Source organism: Battus philenor, unplaced genomic scaffold (assembly GCF_028537555.1).
Source record: "Battus philenor isolate CCGP_79_NKW_IND1 unplaced genomic scaffold, ilBatPhil1.0.hap1 SCAF_25, whole genome shotgun sequence".
Taxonomy (NCBI): domain Eukaryota; kingdom Metazoa; phylum Arthropoda; class Insecta; order Lepidoptera; family Papilionidae; genus Battus; species Battus philenor.
In genome coordinates, this window is record NW_027181688.1 from 8,529,460 (window position 1) to 8,548,356 (window position 18,897).

The window sequence follows — 18,897 nt, forward strand, 5'->3', positions numbered from 1 at the left end:
ACGACATCTACAAATCTCAAACTTGGCCGTCTTTTAGCTAACAGCCCAGATCTAAGGAGTTTGATGAACTAAATTGAAAAAAATAACAAACATATTTTACCATTTGCAGCCCGATGTTTTCTGTTTGACTTATGAGACCGACTCCTATGCATAGAATGATGGGCCGCGTCTAAAAATAATAATTAAAAAATTAACATCGTCAATATTTAGATATACATAAAAAAAGTTTTAAAGGGGTGAATTCATAGCTTATTCATTCAGTAATCGGCCAGTATTTCGAACGTAGTGATGTTCCTTTGTATCGACAATTTTCTTGTCAAAAATTATAAGCGTACCATATGTTGCAATTTTAACAATAAAGCACGCCTGTAAAAATGTACAGTGTCATCATTACTTAAAGCGATAGACGCTCACTGGTAGACAAGAATCCTCCCATAGATCACCTATGACCGGTTTTGCGCCGTCCGCATTCGACGACATCTCGCGACTTTGGCCATGTCTTCGCTCTATCTAATACCTACCCACGCCGCGTTATGGCGAGTTTGAAACCCTTGTAGGTTTAAGTCGAAGAATGTCATTATAAGTTATCTCAATCTGATTCTAATTTCAATCAAAATTGGGTTTTTCTGGCATTGTTCTTAAGAGGTTCAATAATAATTATTATATATGATACTATTTGGATAGTAATATATATAAATGAACAAATTCAATGAACAGCTTCATCGAATGTGAGTTGGCAGACAATTGAAGACTCTTTAGTCTTGACCTCTTTACAATAACTACGTTCTTCGTTCAGGAGCTTCAGTTCGGACCGTTACATTAATTATTCCTCCGAATTGGAAAAACGCCAAGGTTTGTAAGGCGCATCATGCAGTGACAGGGCTTTTCTGAGGTGACCGCGGCTTAGGCTGTCGATACCCATTTCATAACAATATATATTGAAAATATATGAAAGGGAAGAGGCTTTTTGGGTGTTTTTAAATAATGAAAACTAACATAATTCCCGTGGTTACTCTATCTCTTATAAAACTTTACGATAGTATCGTCCTATATTCGATTAATATCTTAAGGGAAGCCAGGAATGCCTGTATCTAACATTAGATTTTCTTCAAACGTTCCGGAGCTTTGAGAGACAACTTTGTGTCATTTTTTTAACGATTACTTATCTGCGTTTGCCCAGCAACTCGATTAGGTCAAAGATGAAGCATGCAAACTCAATAGTTACGTATTCTCTTAGATCCTGAAGCGACTTGAGTTATAATTCTCGGGAAATAATGAAGCCGGCAGATCGTTACGTACTCTATGCTGATCAGAAACGTTGAATCGAAACACTTGGTACGCCTCCGTACTACTACAGTAAGGGTTATAGTAAAAGGACTTCTACTCGTCCTGTACAGAAAGGGGGATGGTGCAAAAATGTACTTTGTGTTACCGATTGTGCATAGTCACGTCGGCAAACATTAAAAACTAAATGTGATTATTATATTCTTCATTAACTATTTATGTATTTAAATGATATAGCAACGTAAAAATGTTCCACTTTTTTGTACGCTTGTATCTATATTCTTTGACTTTAGAAAGAGGTTTAGTATTTTCTCTCTTTACCCAATTATTATATTGTAATTGTAGGACAGATTAACAGCGGAGTGATACCGTTGTACCGAGTTGTAAATAAGTCCATCCTGTTGTTATATTTACGTACGTACGACCCGCGTGCAGGCCGCTATTGCGTGGAATCAATGCCACAGTCAAACAAATATTTGTCCGTCCGTCTGTGCTCGTGAGGTTAAGTGATAAGTGACGAGCGGTCGCCACTCGCCACTCACCGCCCGCCGCCCGCCACGCGGCTCCAATAAGGAGTGATGGGTAACAGGCCGGGATGTATGCGATATATTTAGTATAAGTGCGGCTACCACGCGTTTGGCGATTTTACAGCAGCTTTAACACGAAATTTTGTGACTATATTTATAACCTATACTCTTGTATACATATTCTTCTTGTCCTGAAACTTTCAGATAGAAATTGAATGATGATAAGAATTGAAGTATGTTATGTATGGTTATTTATTTAGTTATTTCTCAGCAGGAGATGAATTAAAATGGTACAATTAAGCGTTATAACAAGTAAGCGAGCAAATAAATGATAAAACAAGCAAAAGTCCAATAATTTAATACACTCACAAACCATGTATTAGAAAACAAAACAAAAATAATTTCATATATCAATTTTATCATTGATTCTATACTTATTAGTTTCTTAGATATGCTATTATCAGCCGATAGACAAAGATCGCCACGATGACCCATTTTGCGGTGGCCCTATTCAGCTACTTCATTTGATTTTAATTATGTTATCGGTTCACCTGGGGCTAAACATTCCGCTATAATAGCGTCTATCTTAATAATTGTATTTAAGATGAGTTGTATTTAGGATAATTTATATTTTAATCATGATATAACAAAGATTTTAAACTTAATACAAATCTCAATTTGACGCATAATGTTTCAAATATGTTAAACAATGGTCAAATTAGTCATGCTAATGTACATGTCATTTTGCAACCAACAAAAATTTTACAAGAATAATAAAAGAGTAAGGAATATCCTTTCAATTAAAACAACACAGTCACCCTACTCGGGGCATCGGCCAGAAGATCGGCTTCCCCGTTTGATGTTGCCGTCGGCGTCATAAACGTACCCGTGAGTTTACGTTTGCCCGTCGCCGCGTTTTGTAGTTTTTAACCGGCGTTAGAGACGGTAACAAATGAGGCGTAAACACATCGACGGAGTAACAGCCTATGCGCGTCCCAACGCACGAATTATTCTAAAATTGTTTTTAATGTACTTCATAGCTTGCCAAGCGGCTAAAATCTTCTATACGGGATGATTGGTTATAGGTATACAAGCTTTAAAAAGATTTATATATCATTTGCTGTCAATTCATGAATAGTACACTCCAAAAATAAAAGGTTTAAGACACTATAAATAACGTAATGATAAAATAAGAAGAAAATACGTGTCCAAAATTCAAATATTACGCATTCAAATTAATTATTGTTTGCAGTCTGCCCCTGTAGCCTATGTACGGTATGTTGCATTACAAAAGAAAACATAAATTACTGTAACATTACAAAGTGATCATTGTTTACAGGTTGATTGAAAATAGGTGTAAAAACTTAATTTTTTGCTGACTAATGTGCTGCTATACTACTCCTTTGAAGCTTCTATTCCTATAGCCAATCGCCATGTATAATCATCTTAATAGACATGTTTATATTGACTTTTAATCGACCCATGATATATCCTATCCAGGAATATTTACAACACATCGTCAGCGGCGGGTAGATAGTGTATAAAAGCAAACACAACGTGTCATTTTGATTATCGGTGTGAATTATACCACTGATGTCCTAAATAAACTGAATGTAGTATAAAACATTATCACGTATGCATACAGTTTACCGTCATCTAGGTGGTTCCAAGCTTTATTCTTGCATATATACAATATGTCTAGTAAATTGATATACTTCTAAATCAGGTGTGAGCAAACTTTTTACTAAACGGACCGATTTAAATCATAGAATGGTTTTGGCGGAATGCCCATAAAGTAATTATTAATCAGCTAAAAAAAAAATTTAAAATTAATAAAAGTAAAGTTTTACTTTACAAATTTAATAGAAAAAAAATGCGCAGACTCGTCGCGTTCGTATTGCATGTTCGAACAAATCGCTGTGTGAGTAACTCACCACAAATTGTCTTGATTTAATATACCGCCATTTTAATTTAATTAATTTAACAAAAATGTATTGATGAGAAAAGACAATAAAATAAATTTATTGTCCAAATACCTGGATAGCCGCATAAACATGTTAAGGAGCAGCAAGCGACCGCGGGCCGCGTGTTGCTTATCCCTGTTCTATATATTACCGCGGACCAGCAAGCACAATGTAGAACTTTAAATTGTGATTTATGTATATATTGTTACATTTATTATTAGTCAAGTGTATTTTAAATTTTTACCTAACATTTGATGACAATGCTTATTTGCTTTAATTACAAAATCGAAGGTCGTAGTAATCTTCTATAGACCAATGTCCTGACAAATTGAAGTGGCGGTGGGTACACCGCAAAGCGGGGTGAACAGAAGGCCGTTAGGACCTTAAGACTGGAGTGGAGACCACGAACAGCCTAGCGTAGAACGTCCACCTATCTTGTTAAGATCAGAAGACGTCGGGTTATATTAAAAATCTATATGGTAAGCCTGTATTCAAAAGTGGACCACCATACAGCTAAAATGAATAAATTGATTGCTTTTAGTTCGTATGCATAAAGTTAATAAATTATTAATTTAAATAATAATGTTGACAGCCTACATTTTTTGTTTCTGAAATCTTATACATCATTACGCCAAATAAAACCTTATCGTTATACCTTACCGACGATATAACACCGAGTGTCTCGAGGCAAGTCAGTTCAGCAGATCTGATCTAAGTTGGCTACGGTTACAACAACGAGAGAATCTAATCATGAATCGCATCGTAATTTGTTAAAGCGTTATTAAAGTTAAATTAGTAAGCCTTTTTTTTGTTTCGGTGGGGGAAATCTTCCGGTGTTCAAGATGCCCTGCCTCTGGAGGGAGGACAGGGGTATATGGGATTCCTACCCACTAACCCCTTCCCTCGGTAGTCGCCCTCTGCGCTACACGGGGGACCGCGGTATCTCCCGGTCAGGGATCGCCACGCGGTATTCCTTCGCGCCGTGCTATTTTTCGATAGCCCGTCCCGGAGTATGCGTGTATACGCACGCTACCCCCAAAACCCTCGTGGTGCTATCACGATGGTTCGAGACCACGTCGAACCATCGTCCGCCTCAGAGTCGCCGAAGCTAGTGGGAGTTTAGGGCCCCCACCCTAAACTCCCGCGTCTCCGAAGGCTCTGTTTATGGTAGGGAGCACCATTCACCGGAGGGCCGTCGCGAGGCGCGTTGCTGCGCTGACGGCGTCGTCTCCGAGCGGGATCTGTCCTCTGCCGATCCCGTTCAGCCGCCTCCTTCTGGAGCATGACGGTCTCACAGAAAGAGGCCACGGCCCTCTAAACAAGTAAGCCTAAGATAACCCTTCGCTTAACCACAACACCAGAACCGGAAGACAGCGCTAAGTTTGAAAGTGTGGTGATTTTCTATGATATCAACTTTTACGGCCCTTGTAGTTATTGAAATCCGGGCTGGAGTTAAAAACGACATCTATATTACAGTGCCATCGAATATAATCGATTTTACCAACTAGTGACACATATTTGTTTAATATAATATCTTGTATATAGTATGATTGGTTATAGGCGTGAAAGTTCAAAAGGGGTAAATGTATAGCTCGCCATTGTCAGCAAAAGCTTCAACGCTTTTTCACCTATTTCTAATCAACTTGTATAAAGTGACCATTCTGAAATACGTTATCTAATCTTACTGTTTTTTTCTGGAATACGGCAGGCCAAACCTTACTGTCAGAAGGTCTGCAGGGATTGATTAGTAAAATTGAAACATTTAAATTTATGTAGTAATTAGAAATCTGAAAATGCTATTCTGAAACCATTGATTTTTGGATGTGGTGTAACATTGTGAGCAAATGAGCTATCCACTAACCCCTTTAATGCTTTTATAGCTACCTGTATATACAAGTAAATAGGATCTTTATCGCTTTGTGACTAAAATATTACTTTATAATATTTTAATGGGGTAAATTTTGAAATAAATGTTTTTACTGCCGCCCATAAAATGAAAATAAATCAACTGAACAAAAAATATATGAACTCACACAACACTGGCCGAGATCGATTACTTATTTAAGCAATAAAAAGGAATTAAACACCCCAGCGCCCCTCGCGGCGGATTTGTGAACTATATCGCATAATGGCGGCGTTGCCATGGCAACCGCTCGTAAAATTTTATGACTCGCGCCCCCAGCGAAATTCTCTTTGAAAATGTTACCATGTCGCTACGTTTGCAGCAAAGTTATGATTGCCACAAATTAAATTAGAATTACCGGACAATAACACCTTTACGGTTAATGTGGGATAAGGGGCATTATGAATTGTCCAATACAACAAAAGGTAGCCTTTCATTTTGTACTTACCTACAACCTTTTACTGATTGCCTTTATGTATTGTTTGGCTTAGAGTACACTTAAAAACGCTGTAAAATTCTTTGTTCCTTTTGAGATTACTCGTATCCAAGAATTGTATATTCGACAAGTGTTTTCTTTATTTATTTAACATATAATATATTTTTGTTAGGTATTTACGGCCAAGAACTTAAAAAGCCGTTGCAATGAGGTATCTATAGATAAATTAACAAAGTAATATTTTAAGTAATGCACAAATAGCTGTATTTCTGCGTCTCACTCACACATGCAGCTACAGGTATTCGTCTCACTCACTCATTCTGGGTTATCTTTTCGTGCTAAATGATTTTCATATAAAGCTAATACTTCTCATCACTCATTACTATTCATCTTATCATCATTTTAGACGTAAGACGTCCACAGTTAGACAATAGATTCCACATAGGGCTTGTTGAAAGCGGCCCGCATCTAGGAGTCTTCCGATAAGGTTAACAAAGTTATCTGTCCACTGATTTGGGTGGACATCTTACACTTGTCTGTTCGTGGCCCCAACTCCAGGACCCTAAGGTCCCAACGACCATCTTATTAACACGCTATGCGGCCTGCCCTCCGCCACTTCAACTTGCCGATAAACTTGCGTAGCAAATTAATATTGTTGCCGAATGTTCAGTAAAAAATTTGAAATAAACTACACTCATATTAAATATAAGGTTATAAATTTAATTAATTATTGTTATAGTAAGTTTTCTTTGACATACATGATAGTTGTATAATTGTATCGTGCTATAAATGAAAACAATGTTATATTTACGTACCAGGACAATTCCTTTAAAATTCAAAAGCTTGGACTACACAAGGTACACCAGTTGTATTAGATTAGAAGGAACCATTTCGTCGTGATAGTACGACACTGCAATCCCGATAGAGTGCTGTGATTTCCTTTATAGTCAAACGTAATATCCATATCTTGACTCATATATTTGTCATTTTAATTTATGTATTAAAGTGCGAAAGCACTATTTCTTTAGAAAACCATAAATAAATTCAACTATAAGACTTCGCTATTTTTTTATTCAAATGTTTATTTTTTATTTTTTTAAGTTTGCTTTTGGACTTCAACAGGACCCTCGGCGCGTGTGTTATAACATTATTTTAATTTGTTATAAATCGTTTTATACATCATTACGCGACTGTACGACAACCAAATTCAGAACATACTTTTTTTGACATAGAATTACATATTATACTCAATATGATTACACTTTTTATTGACGTGAACCCACAGCGCTAGTTCTGCTTGGCATATTCTTCAGGTTTACGGCTTTATCGTTCCAGTAAGCTGGAGATATTATACATTTATAGTTTCAAAATAGTTTGAACCTTTTTTTAGCTACAAGATGGTTTGATTAGTCTTTCGACCTTATATCCGGTTTCACCAATCGATTTTCACATCAAAATCGCTATGGACTATCCGGAGCTGACCAGGTACAGTTCACCACATTTCGCCTTCCAACATGTCTGCTTAGATCGCGCCTGCATTTACGAATTGAAAACCAGATGTTTCAGGAGTGCGAGAGAATCTACCGTGAATAGATAATAAATGCCTCAGAATAAGAACAAGCGATAAAAAGTCAGCGGTACTATTATATCATTTCTAAGAATATAAAGTAACATTGTATTAAAATCAACGCTCAATCGAGTCTTTACATGTAATAAAAATATATAAATGATAATAACCGTGTTAATAAGTAAAAAGTCATCGAGTATCAAACAACGAAGTGCTTGTAAACAAATTGTAACCGCGTTATGTTATTATCATGTTTTTTTTTTAATTAACTTGATACAGTGGCATGAGCGCGGTAATTAAGCCACTGTACACAATAGTTTTCAATGAGTTATCAATTGCAAATAATACTCATGTAATATAAGGATCACATGTAAAGATACCTGAAACAATATATGATCGTGCGAATTTTAATATTTACAATTTCGTGATTATAAGAAACATAATTTTGTGACCAAACGACTTTAAATTATTAAAAATCTTTTCTCCTATATATAAATGTGGTAAAATGTATACTTTATGTAACTATTTTAAATAAAATTTAATCAAACACATACTCCACCCACACTCATCATAAACACTGTACAAATTGGGCAGCAATGAGAGTCAAATAAATAAATTACTGTCATACAGTCTTTCAGTTTTTTTTTTAAGTCTACCGTCATAATATAATTTGAATTGATAATATTTACCTCTCAATTGGTGTGTACCTATACGAATCGGCTGTGAAGCACAACAAAATGAATATAATATAATAAAACTAAGTTATATAGTACATAAGACTTAAAATTAGTCAAACGCATGACGTCATCATATCCACAATAGGGCGGTTTGGTGATCAACTGGCACCCTCTTTCCGAGAAGAGTATTTGCCTTACCGTAAACATTTTTGAATAAAACCAATTGCATTAAAAATTCAAATAATACATTATATAACTTTTAATAAAAAACTAATTAATATGAAGTGATATCGTATCTCTACGTCACCCATACTTACACACACTATACTCACACACACTCATTCTAATAATCAGTACTTTTTTTGTCTTTTATTCTAATTCGATTCTTGTGATTGGTACATTTTTTATTAAATTACATTTTAAATTACCGATGCCGAAACTGACTTATAAGACATGTGTAAACCCAGGACAGAGAAGTCGGGGAAATAAACCAATAATTCATAAAAAGATATTTAATGTCACTATGCGAAAAATTACGTAGATAAATTATAATTATAAAATTAGAACATACAAATTAAAATACGAGATCTTTGCCTAGACGGAATTTCGGAAATAAACGGAGTATATAATGATAATATACAAAGAATTTCTTAATTTAACAGAGGTATCTAAAGAAATAAGGAACAAAACATAAAATCTAAATAAGATAGCACTTCGTGACAATTAAAACTTACCCCCCTATCCGTAACGCCATTCCCCATAACTCACCCCCCCACGAGTCGTAAAGTCGCAGCTTGATGGAACTTGGGCCCTTAAACGTTGCGTTTTATGGATACGTTAGGTGCTTTCGTTTTGAGGGTAGTCGTAAAAATATTTAATGAAAGCGTACCGTGTATTTGTTTGGACCATAAGTTTATAGCAATAAGGTTGCTTATCAGCAGTTTTTAATTTTTTTTATCGTCACTAACAATTGCAGTCGAGGGTAGAACTTAACACAAATTCGGGAGTGGTCAAATAATACATCCTGAGGACGGTAATTTGAACAACTATTGTGAAATAGGTACTGTGGTTCATTTGCATTCAAACCTGAGCTAAATCAGTAACTAGAGTTCTACTTCGATTCTTAACAAGGATATTAAATCATAATTCCCATATTAAAAAATGTACATCTATAGGTGATCCAATCCAATTATTAATATAATAGTTTAATATTATAATTCTGTCACCTATTTACAGTTAATATACCAAGTTATACAAGTGTGCAACACTACCATATCCAGCTCCATAAAAACTAATATTATAAAAAAAATTTAGCTCACCCATAAGAGAAAATTGTGTAAGAAAAATTGTAAAAAATTATAAAACGCTATCGTGCCTCGCAGCTGGGAAAAGAAAGATCCGTATCAAATAGCGGAAACCCTCTCCCAACTGTCTGCGTTTAGTTTAAGCGAAAAAAAATATTAAAAAAAAACACTAGCGATACAAATTCGAATTAAGAAAAAAAAAGCTCCATAAAAACTTCAGAAAAAATCTGGAAAAAATGTAACGGAAACTGACACGTTCACCCACGATCCCTTGTCCTGAGGGGATAACCTTGCAGAATGATGTTTTGATGTCAGTGACAATTTGAATCTGGAGACCAGACACTGAAAATCACCAAATATTATGGTTTATTTCTTTTTGTCTTAGCATAATAGTACCGAGGAGATCCATAGACAAACAAAAAGAGCCGACTATGCCTCCAACGCTTTCCGTAGTGTTAGTAATGTTACTCAGGTAATAGAAACAAGAGGTTTGGTCTTCCGGTTGCCCTTGATTCGAAATGCTATAAGGTTATTATCGACGAGCGACAGCCCAAGCCGAGGTCCCCTTAAGAGAGCCCTTGTTCTTAGTCATACCGTGGAGCGTCCTAATCCGGTGAAATCGATGTATGAAGCCTTCGAGCTCCGTTGTCATAAAAGGGGTTTAGAGAAAGTGCCCTCTCCGCTCTACCCCTCTAAACTGCGAAATCAGCAAAAGTCATTTAAAAAAGATAAAATATAAAATTGATTTATCCAAGATTGGAACTTTTAAAAGACTTTGGTCGTCAATTTATATTTTTGTATAATATTATTTTTGACTCTGCTTTGCAAGGTGGTATAATTGGAGAATAAGCAGAAGAAACTCCACAACTACATCTTTTAATAAAGTTTCACCATACTTATTTATACATGTACACTTTATCAAATTGGGCAGTAGTGTAAGGTAGGTCAAATAAAATCGACGAAGCTTAGTGTACGTGAACAGAAAGCCTGAACCACTATTATTTACATCAATTTATAATCTTAACAATTATATTATGTAATTAATGTCTCTAAATAAACTAAAGTGCATGAAAAATGTTAATTACTAAGTATTCTGTCTTAATGCTGGAAATGTTATAAGCAAATATGTGAGATAGATGGACTCTAGATCAAAAAATCTGGTTGCAAAAGCAACTGATTAAATGTAACAATTGAACAAAAAGGACATCCGCTGTGATTTTTGTCTGCTCCAATGAAAAGGCGTTTAATTTGGACTCATAATCAAATAGCGGCGTGAATAGGCAAGAACAGCTGAAAACAAAAGCGCAGTACACTATTGTCGAGCCGTTAATAACCTTATAGTAATGTCTGGAACTGAACAGTCTATTATAGAACGTAATGACATTAAGTAAACAATGAAGCGAACTGACACCGTACAGTGGAACACAGTCTACGTCAGCACCGGGTTCAATATCTTACGTATGATTAATATGCATTCAATCATTTTACAAAAACATTGGTTACGGGTTAAAAACCTTTAAGCCTTGACATTTAGAACACTGTACCCAAAATTCAATGGTTTCAAAAATATGAAATAACGCAATGATAATATAGTAAAAAAATCTTTTTCAAAATTTGTAAAACTGCATTTTAAAGTTAATTATTTTTACTATATGTCTCTGCAGACTTTGTACAGCCGGTACTGGACTGGCCAGTCGCATCCCAATAGAAAAAATAAATTAATGTGACATATTTCAGAGTGATTACATTGTGTTGAGGATGATGAAGGTGTAAAAGCTTTAAAGCTTTTTACTGACAACTAAGCTATATAATCTCCCCTTTGAAGTTTTTACACCTATAAGCAATCACCCTGTATACTGTAATAACTGTTTGGACAGACTGTACTGGCCACAAAATACTGACGCGTCGCATTCTAATAGAAAAAAAAATTGATATACTTCAGAATTATCAATTTCTTTTTAATAGAATGGCTTTTTTTCATCGCCTGCTTGTACATTTACGTTTAAAAAATTCTGTCGGGTACCTTTGTTCAACTGCGAAAGTCCTCATTCATGTTAATAAAGTAAGTAAGAGATGGTGTTATTATAATTCTGTATCAATAATAATACATCTCCCGTGCCTCGACGCGGTCTCAGCTTCAATTCCGAGCACGTAGACAATAACGGTCTCCGGTCGCGTCTGTCGGCCGCTGTAGTGACAGCCCTGGTAATTAATTTTAGGGCTGCGCTGAATAAATAAGTTGGAATATGGAAAAATGTATTACTTAAATATGCGGCTAGGAACGACGACGTAAGTTAGGTTTTTTTTAACGTTAAAAATTTTCATTAATACTAATAAGTAACAAGTAAAAGAGTGGGCTTAAGACAACGTGTATCTTAAATATAAGTCACCAACTAAATGATGCTAAGATAAAGGAACTGGACAAAATAAAACATAAATCTCCGCCATAAATTTCTTATTGAACTAATTGGTAGCGTTATGGCAGCAAGAACCTATAAGCTATTTTTTTACACAAAACGTAAAATATTATAAAATAACCACATACATTACTACGCAACATTTACGCCCTAATAATTTCAATGTTTCTTTAAATTTCGATAAAAAAAAGTAATTGAAATAATGAAAACATGGTGTTCTAATTACAATTATCGAGTGGAAAAATTGAATTAAACAAAAAACTAAATTACTACTCGCGAACCTTTTTATAAAATGACTATTTGCAAAATCTTTACAAGTGTGACGTCTATATTCATTACTCTCTTTTATTTTTTACTTTATAAAAGTGTGCTGAAAAAAGCGCTGCATTAAATGCAAATATTTTCTGGATTCAAAACTATTATAAGATGACCTAATAACACGAGAGAGCTTAAAGCATGACCTGATGCTGAACTAGATACTTTTTGCTTACTCTATCATTAATTATAAAATTTCGATTGATTACTTTATAAATAAAATTGGAATCAATATCAGGTTTTTAATATAACTTGACATATATCAAGAGAAACAATTTCAGTCAAAGAGAGATGGTGATATAATACATATGACTATTAATTGTTGTAAACAAATGTTTTATACCAATATAAACTCTATTACAAAAGCTCCTCGATAGTCCTAGGTAAGGTACAGTACCCTGCGATAAATGTTGCACTTCGGCCTTTGGAAAGAGACAATCGGTTAATTTAGTTATCTCTGTCGCACGAAATACAAAGACTGACTAAATGACACATAGGTAGTGTGGGACAGAAATAGTGCTCTAAAAGCCGAAATTATTCGATTGTCTCTTTCCAAAGCACGATGTGCAATATTTATCGCCGGGTACTATATATGTTATAACCTTGTTTTTTCAGTTCAAGGTGCGTTCGGAACTCTCGTGCATTACAATACACTCTTATATAATGTATCTTGTAATAGATTTAATAACCTTTTTAAATAAAACTTGTAAAAGTGATTGTAAAGATAAGAAATTAATTGCTCTATATGAGTGCACAAAAACCTGTATGAGTTTGTTGTGGGATGTTCTCAGATTAGACTGCGTTTTGGAACCTCGTAGCCTTTAAGATGAAGCATGCAATAGGGGAGTAAAATCTTAATCTATTTTTATCAAAGTGCTTTCTTCTCATGAAGTACACGCGTGGTCACTGTAAATAATCCAACGTGGACAATTATATGATTAAGGGAATAAACGATTCTACTGTGTCTGCGTCGGTCTCTCTGATATGAGGAATGCGATTCTCTTTATAAAAATTATTTCATAACCGCCATAAGAACTAGATCTGGTCACATTGTAATATACATCTTTGGGTTAATGATGAAAAAGGTAGATTTTCCAAACTGTGAAATTTGCAACGTAGTGGAAGATGTCTATCATACTGTAATGGTATGTGCCCGGACTGGGGATTTAAGAAAAATACTCTTTAATAAATATGACATAGTACTTGATAGCTTCATATACGAGTAAAAGCAAAGTTGTTACATGAATCTATAAATTTGGTGATTTAAGATGAATAAAAATTTTATAGTAATAGTATACGAAAGACTAAAGTCTTTGACCCCAGTGTGTTGCCGGTGATAACTTAAGGATCCGAGACGTGGTCGCTTACGACGGTCCTCACAAGAAGTCTCAAGGTCTCCTAGGGAGCTTTGCTCAGACTTTCACTGTGAGATCAGGATATCTGCAGAGGAACCAAGATCAGCGACGCAGGTATAATAATTGCTCGTATAAAGCGGTAGTGGGCGTGGTACATCGCTCGTGTTACTGATGACTATTGTCATGAAAAGGTTCCCGAGTGGCGTTCACGAACTGGTAGACGCGGCATGGGTAGGTGGACTGAAAGCATAGTAAAAGTCGCGAGAAGTCTCTGGTATCGTGGTAAGCTTAGGGGAAGGAGGCCCATACCTTGCAGTAGGCATTTATCGACTGAAAAGAAAAAGAATAGTATACGTAATTTGACTTAAATTATGGAGGTATAATAATAAACTTATAAAACCCCCACCTATTTGTAATTAATAAGAAACAAAAATAAATGTTTTACCATTATCGCTAACTAAATTGCTTTTTTCTTTCGCCATTGGATAAACAAATGCCTTTAAGAGCACAACTATTGATCAAATGGTATATAATTTCGTACATCTGGACACCAAGTTTCCCCGACGCGAAATGAACCGCTTATTAGTTTCAGTTTGTACGAATTGTGTCGTAACTTCAGTACTATATTGTACATAGATGTTTATATGTTGTTCTTTTCATGGTTTTTATCGCCTTTATACTTATTAATTTAATGAACAGATGAAGAAATTTATATCACCTATTCGAAAAGAGCGAGACAACTGGTATTCAAATGTATATTTGGCGTAAGTTGATCTGATGTCGGGTTATTAAAAAAATATCGAAAAAACTTAAACAATAGGCGAGTCAGACAGATAAATATACTTGTGCGGGAGTACTTAGTTGGTTAATAAAATAATAAAGAGGTGTTTGTATAGCTAATTTGTTATTATTTAATATATGGTGCACCCAATCCCAAAAACTAAAACTGAACGTTTCAAAAATAATAAATAGCGAAAGAAATATCTTTTTCAAAATTTTCATTACTAGATATTAAAATTAATAATAAAACAAATTTCAGATTGAACACTTTATAAAGTTGATTGAAAGTAGGTGTATAAGCATTAAACTTTAAAAACTGCTGTCTTTTTCAATTTAAAAGCCCTTCAAATCTCTTGTTAATTTATCTCTAAGTAAATCCTAGAAATCGTCACTATAATTTGAAAAAGTATCCGATTAAAATCTGAATGTCACATTTCGGAGATAATAATAGCAAATCTACATTTAAAGTGTAGCAATAAACATTAGTAAGAATTAATGCTTGGATTCGAAAATACAGACTAATGCTTGGTACAAATTAATGCTTGGCGTCGAAACTGTACTCTGTGATAGCGTGCAGCCTATTGATGCTTTTAGAGGTTACTATTCCAGCGCCGTATTGTCTACGAGGTAATGGAAGCTAAACGAAGATTAACAGTCGAAAACCAACAGTTGCAAAAGCTTATTGAGTTAGGTCTTCGCTTATTCGCCCCCTCGGTCAAAGTTAATAAGACCTTATGGCGTTGGAACAAGAGATATATTCGCTGGTGCTAACAAAGGTCAGTATAAATAAATGGAATTGTGAGAGAAGTTCGCAAGAACATAGTAGGGTGTTATTGACACACGACTTTGCGTACGAGTTCTTTGACACCGGGGGTTGGTTCTTTGTTGTTGGATTAATTAATTACGACAGAGAAAAACTTTTGAACCTGCATAAAGGCATTTGAAAATCTTCTCTTAATACGTGGCATAGGGTACAAATATGTATTTAAAAAAAAACATGGTAACACCTGTTTGTTACAGATAAATAATCTATTTGAATACTATCATCATATCATCCATTCTATTATTCTGCTTAATCTTGGATTGTTAATTTCTTAATTGAAAAGGCTAACAATAATAAACACAGTGACATATCCACTATGTTATTATATGTATGTGATTCTTTTGCCATGCAATTCCGGAACAGTTTCAGTACCGTTTTCACTAGACAGAGTTAATACCAGAAAATATGTACCTCAGAGAGAGATCATTAATTGCGAATAAATAGCAGTGTTCGTTTAGATACATCTCATTTTTGGACGATAAATTTTCTTGATCTTATGTTGAGTTTATATTTTAACCACACAACGTACTTATTTCTAGTTATCAAATGTGTGATGTGATAAGTGACAGAATCAAAGCTTGGTTTCTCTTTATACTTCATACTTTAAACACATTGACATCTTAAGTAATCTAGAAGTAAGCGGATTGGAATGATGAATGAGACATTCGATATGTTGTTTATTACAACGCTTTATATCTTTGTGCATAGCTGTTGCGTTCAAGTAATGAAGTACAGCAATGTTCTTTGTAAACCATGGTTTGATTTAATATTTCTGAATTTTTTTTGAACAATAACCATGCCGTAAAAGTATGTACATTATGTTACTATCCACTAGGAACTTATTGTCCACAAAAAGCAATGAGTTTCTACCAATCATAATAAATCTATATTGGTCAATTCTGAATTAGTTTTAGATTTGCTCACGTTGCGTGATACACAACAAACAAATAGAAACCTACACTTAATTTGGGACAAAATATTTTTCTGCAAGTATAAGACAATCTTCTTTCGTTTACGTCATAATGATTTATATGTACTATATATATATATATATATATATATATATATATATATATATATATATATATATATATATATATATATATATATATATATATATATATATATATATATATATATGTATATATAGACTAATCGTATATACTCAAAAACAAAATTAAGAAACCAATCAGAGATATGGTCCGGAATACTTTGTAACTTCTCATTATCTACCTAAGAACCATTAAACACTGCTAGAAAAGCAATGTCATCAGCACCATCGACTGCGATTTTGTGATTTTGATGTAGATAGGTGTAAATTTTTTACAATACAACCCCAAGTACCGATTCTTGTGGCGCACCTGCTTTTAATAGACTACGGTACACCAGGTATTTCCATACATGATCTGAAATAATCTATCAGAAAAGTAAGATTTCAAAGATATGAAACTTAGCAGCATTTTACAATTTATATCATACAATAATCCTTCTTGTCATACATGATCAAACGCTTGTTGCATTTTTTAAAAGGCAATACTGTATCTTTTCATAGCATTTCGACAAAAACACGTGGTTTTCGTCAGCTGCCGCACCACGACATTGGCATCAAAATATGTAATGTTATCATTCAATCCGGTAAAACTAGTACGAAGAAGCCCGTACTAAATCTCCCTAGAGATTTCTAGAACTTCGCTTACTTTTAGCCTAACTAACTTCTGCGCTCTGCACGGCTATAAATATCGTGAAATGTACATACCGATGTCAGCGTTTACTGTGTAAATACCTCATTAATAATCTTCCAACGCTAGTTGCCTTTAACACCCTTTCGCCGGGGCCAATATGTTATTACCCCGGAAAAAACACGACCCTTCCACACGTTCGCCTCTACACGTACGCAATTTAATCGAGGACATGAAAAAAACTCCGGGAAAATAGGTGAAACGAGTGGAAACGCGAACGCTCGCAAATTCCACTTATTTCGGCACGTCGGGCAAGTTGCTTGTCGAATTTGGGTAATAGTGTTATAGACTTCGAAGGTTTTAAGATTTTTTTTTATTTTTTGTACGTATTCGACCGCCATGGTTGTGGAGAAAAACATTAAGAAAATCAATTAATGTAGAAAAGTTGCTTTTTTGTGTAATTTATGGTACAAAATATCCGTTTTGTTTAGGATAAGATTTGTGAATTTAAAAATGTTTGCATTAAATGTTCTAATTCATAGTTAAGAAGCCAAAAATCAATATCATTTAAAAAATAATAAAAATCGTCTTGGTTTAATTTTATCACATAAAATTGGTTATGTGTACAAATTTTATGTGATAAAATTAAACCAAATTTTTTTTTAAGATCTCTCAATTTACTTTTTCTTTACCGAAAACTGAAAGTGTTTTTATTAATCACGTTTACGTATGCTATGCCACAGGGAAGGTATCACTTTTGCACTTGCATTGTAGCGGAAGATGCAGACAATCTACCTAGTAGTGATGCATGTATTACTATAAAAAAATTCGGAGTCTGCATTTATAATTACCTGCGATCTGGAGTCTACAAGTAGATCGTAAAAGCAGTCTTAACTACTCTTAACTTGTTATTTTAGCTAAAAATAAAATATTTTAACATTCCAGAAGGTTTTTACGAACTTTCCGGGTAAATAGCATAGATCTGGCAACGCCGCGAACTCCTAGCAAGTCCAGTCACGTACCGACTTAAATATCCTACGCAGACGCGAATTCTCCATCAGTTCGAAGGTTTTCTGCCGAAAGAAATTCATTTCGAATAACCTATTTCTGCGGAATTCACTCAGATATCTTGAAAATGTGTTTTATATTTGAATTTAATCTATCCTAGACAGTATTATCAGCTGTTTGCTTTTGAGTACGACGATTTATGTAGTAGATTGAAACTCTCATGTGCAGTATCAAAACTGATGTACGGCTGACCGTTGACTGACGGAACGTAGCCCTCTCCGTCTTGCCGCGGGCATACCTAAGGCGCGGTACAGTGGGTTCGGTCGGACTTCAGTAGTAAACTATCGAACGAGTCAAAGCTCAACCCACTCGTGTACTGACGAAACGGAATACTATACTCGATGTATATCTTAGTCACTTCATTCGCCTAAACGACCTAAGGAACTTGACGACTCTCCATTTAAATGAGATAAATTTAAAAGAGGTTGTAACGAAACAAACCCAGGTTCCAAAGGAGTCCTCGAGCTTATTAAGAAATCTAGGCTAGGTGCTTTCGGCATTCTAAGTCCTCAGACCCGGGGAAACTGTAAACATCAATGGGCAAATAGCCATACCGAGTAACAAAAAATATCATATCTACGAACATTTCAGTCAAAATAATTTAGTAAAAAAGAGCTAACCTAATTTTGCAATATCATCTTTATCACTATTGTAATCGGAGGATGTGCACTGTTGGACATACATACTTTAAATTTCCAATAGGACCAGTGGAAAGGTGCTTGCATGCAGCGTCTCCTGAGGTATAAGTATACGTACCACGCTGCGCACAAACTTTTATGCTAGTTCATATAAAAATAA

The 18,897-nt window shown here is 34.8% G+C and overlaps 1 long non-coding RNA gene across 1 annotated transcript in view; it reads right to left on the minus strand.

The window, feature by feature from the left end:
* Positions 1-100: 100 nt before the first annotated feature.
* The window catches only part of LOC137925031 (uncharacterized), a 58,034-nt gene continuing 39,237 nt past the window's right edge, over positions 101-18,897 (minus strand). The window contains exon 3 of the long non-coding RNA XR_011107630.1: positions 101-169. This is a non-coding gene — a long non-coding RNA (uncharacterized lncRNA). The remainder of the gene's footprint in view (positions 170-18,897) is intronic.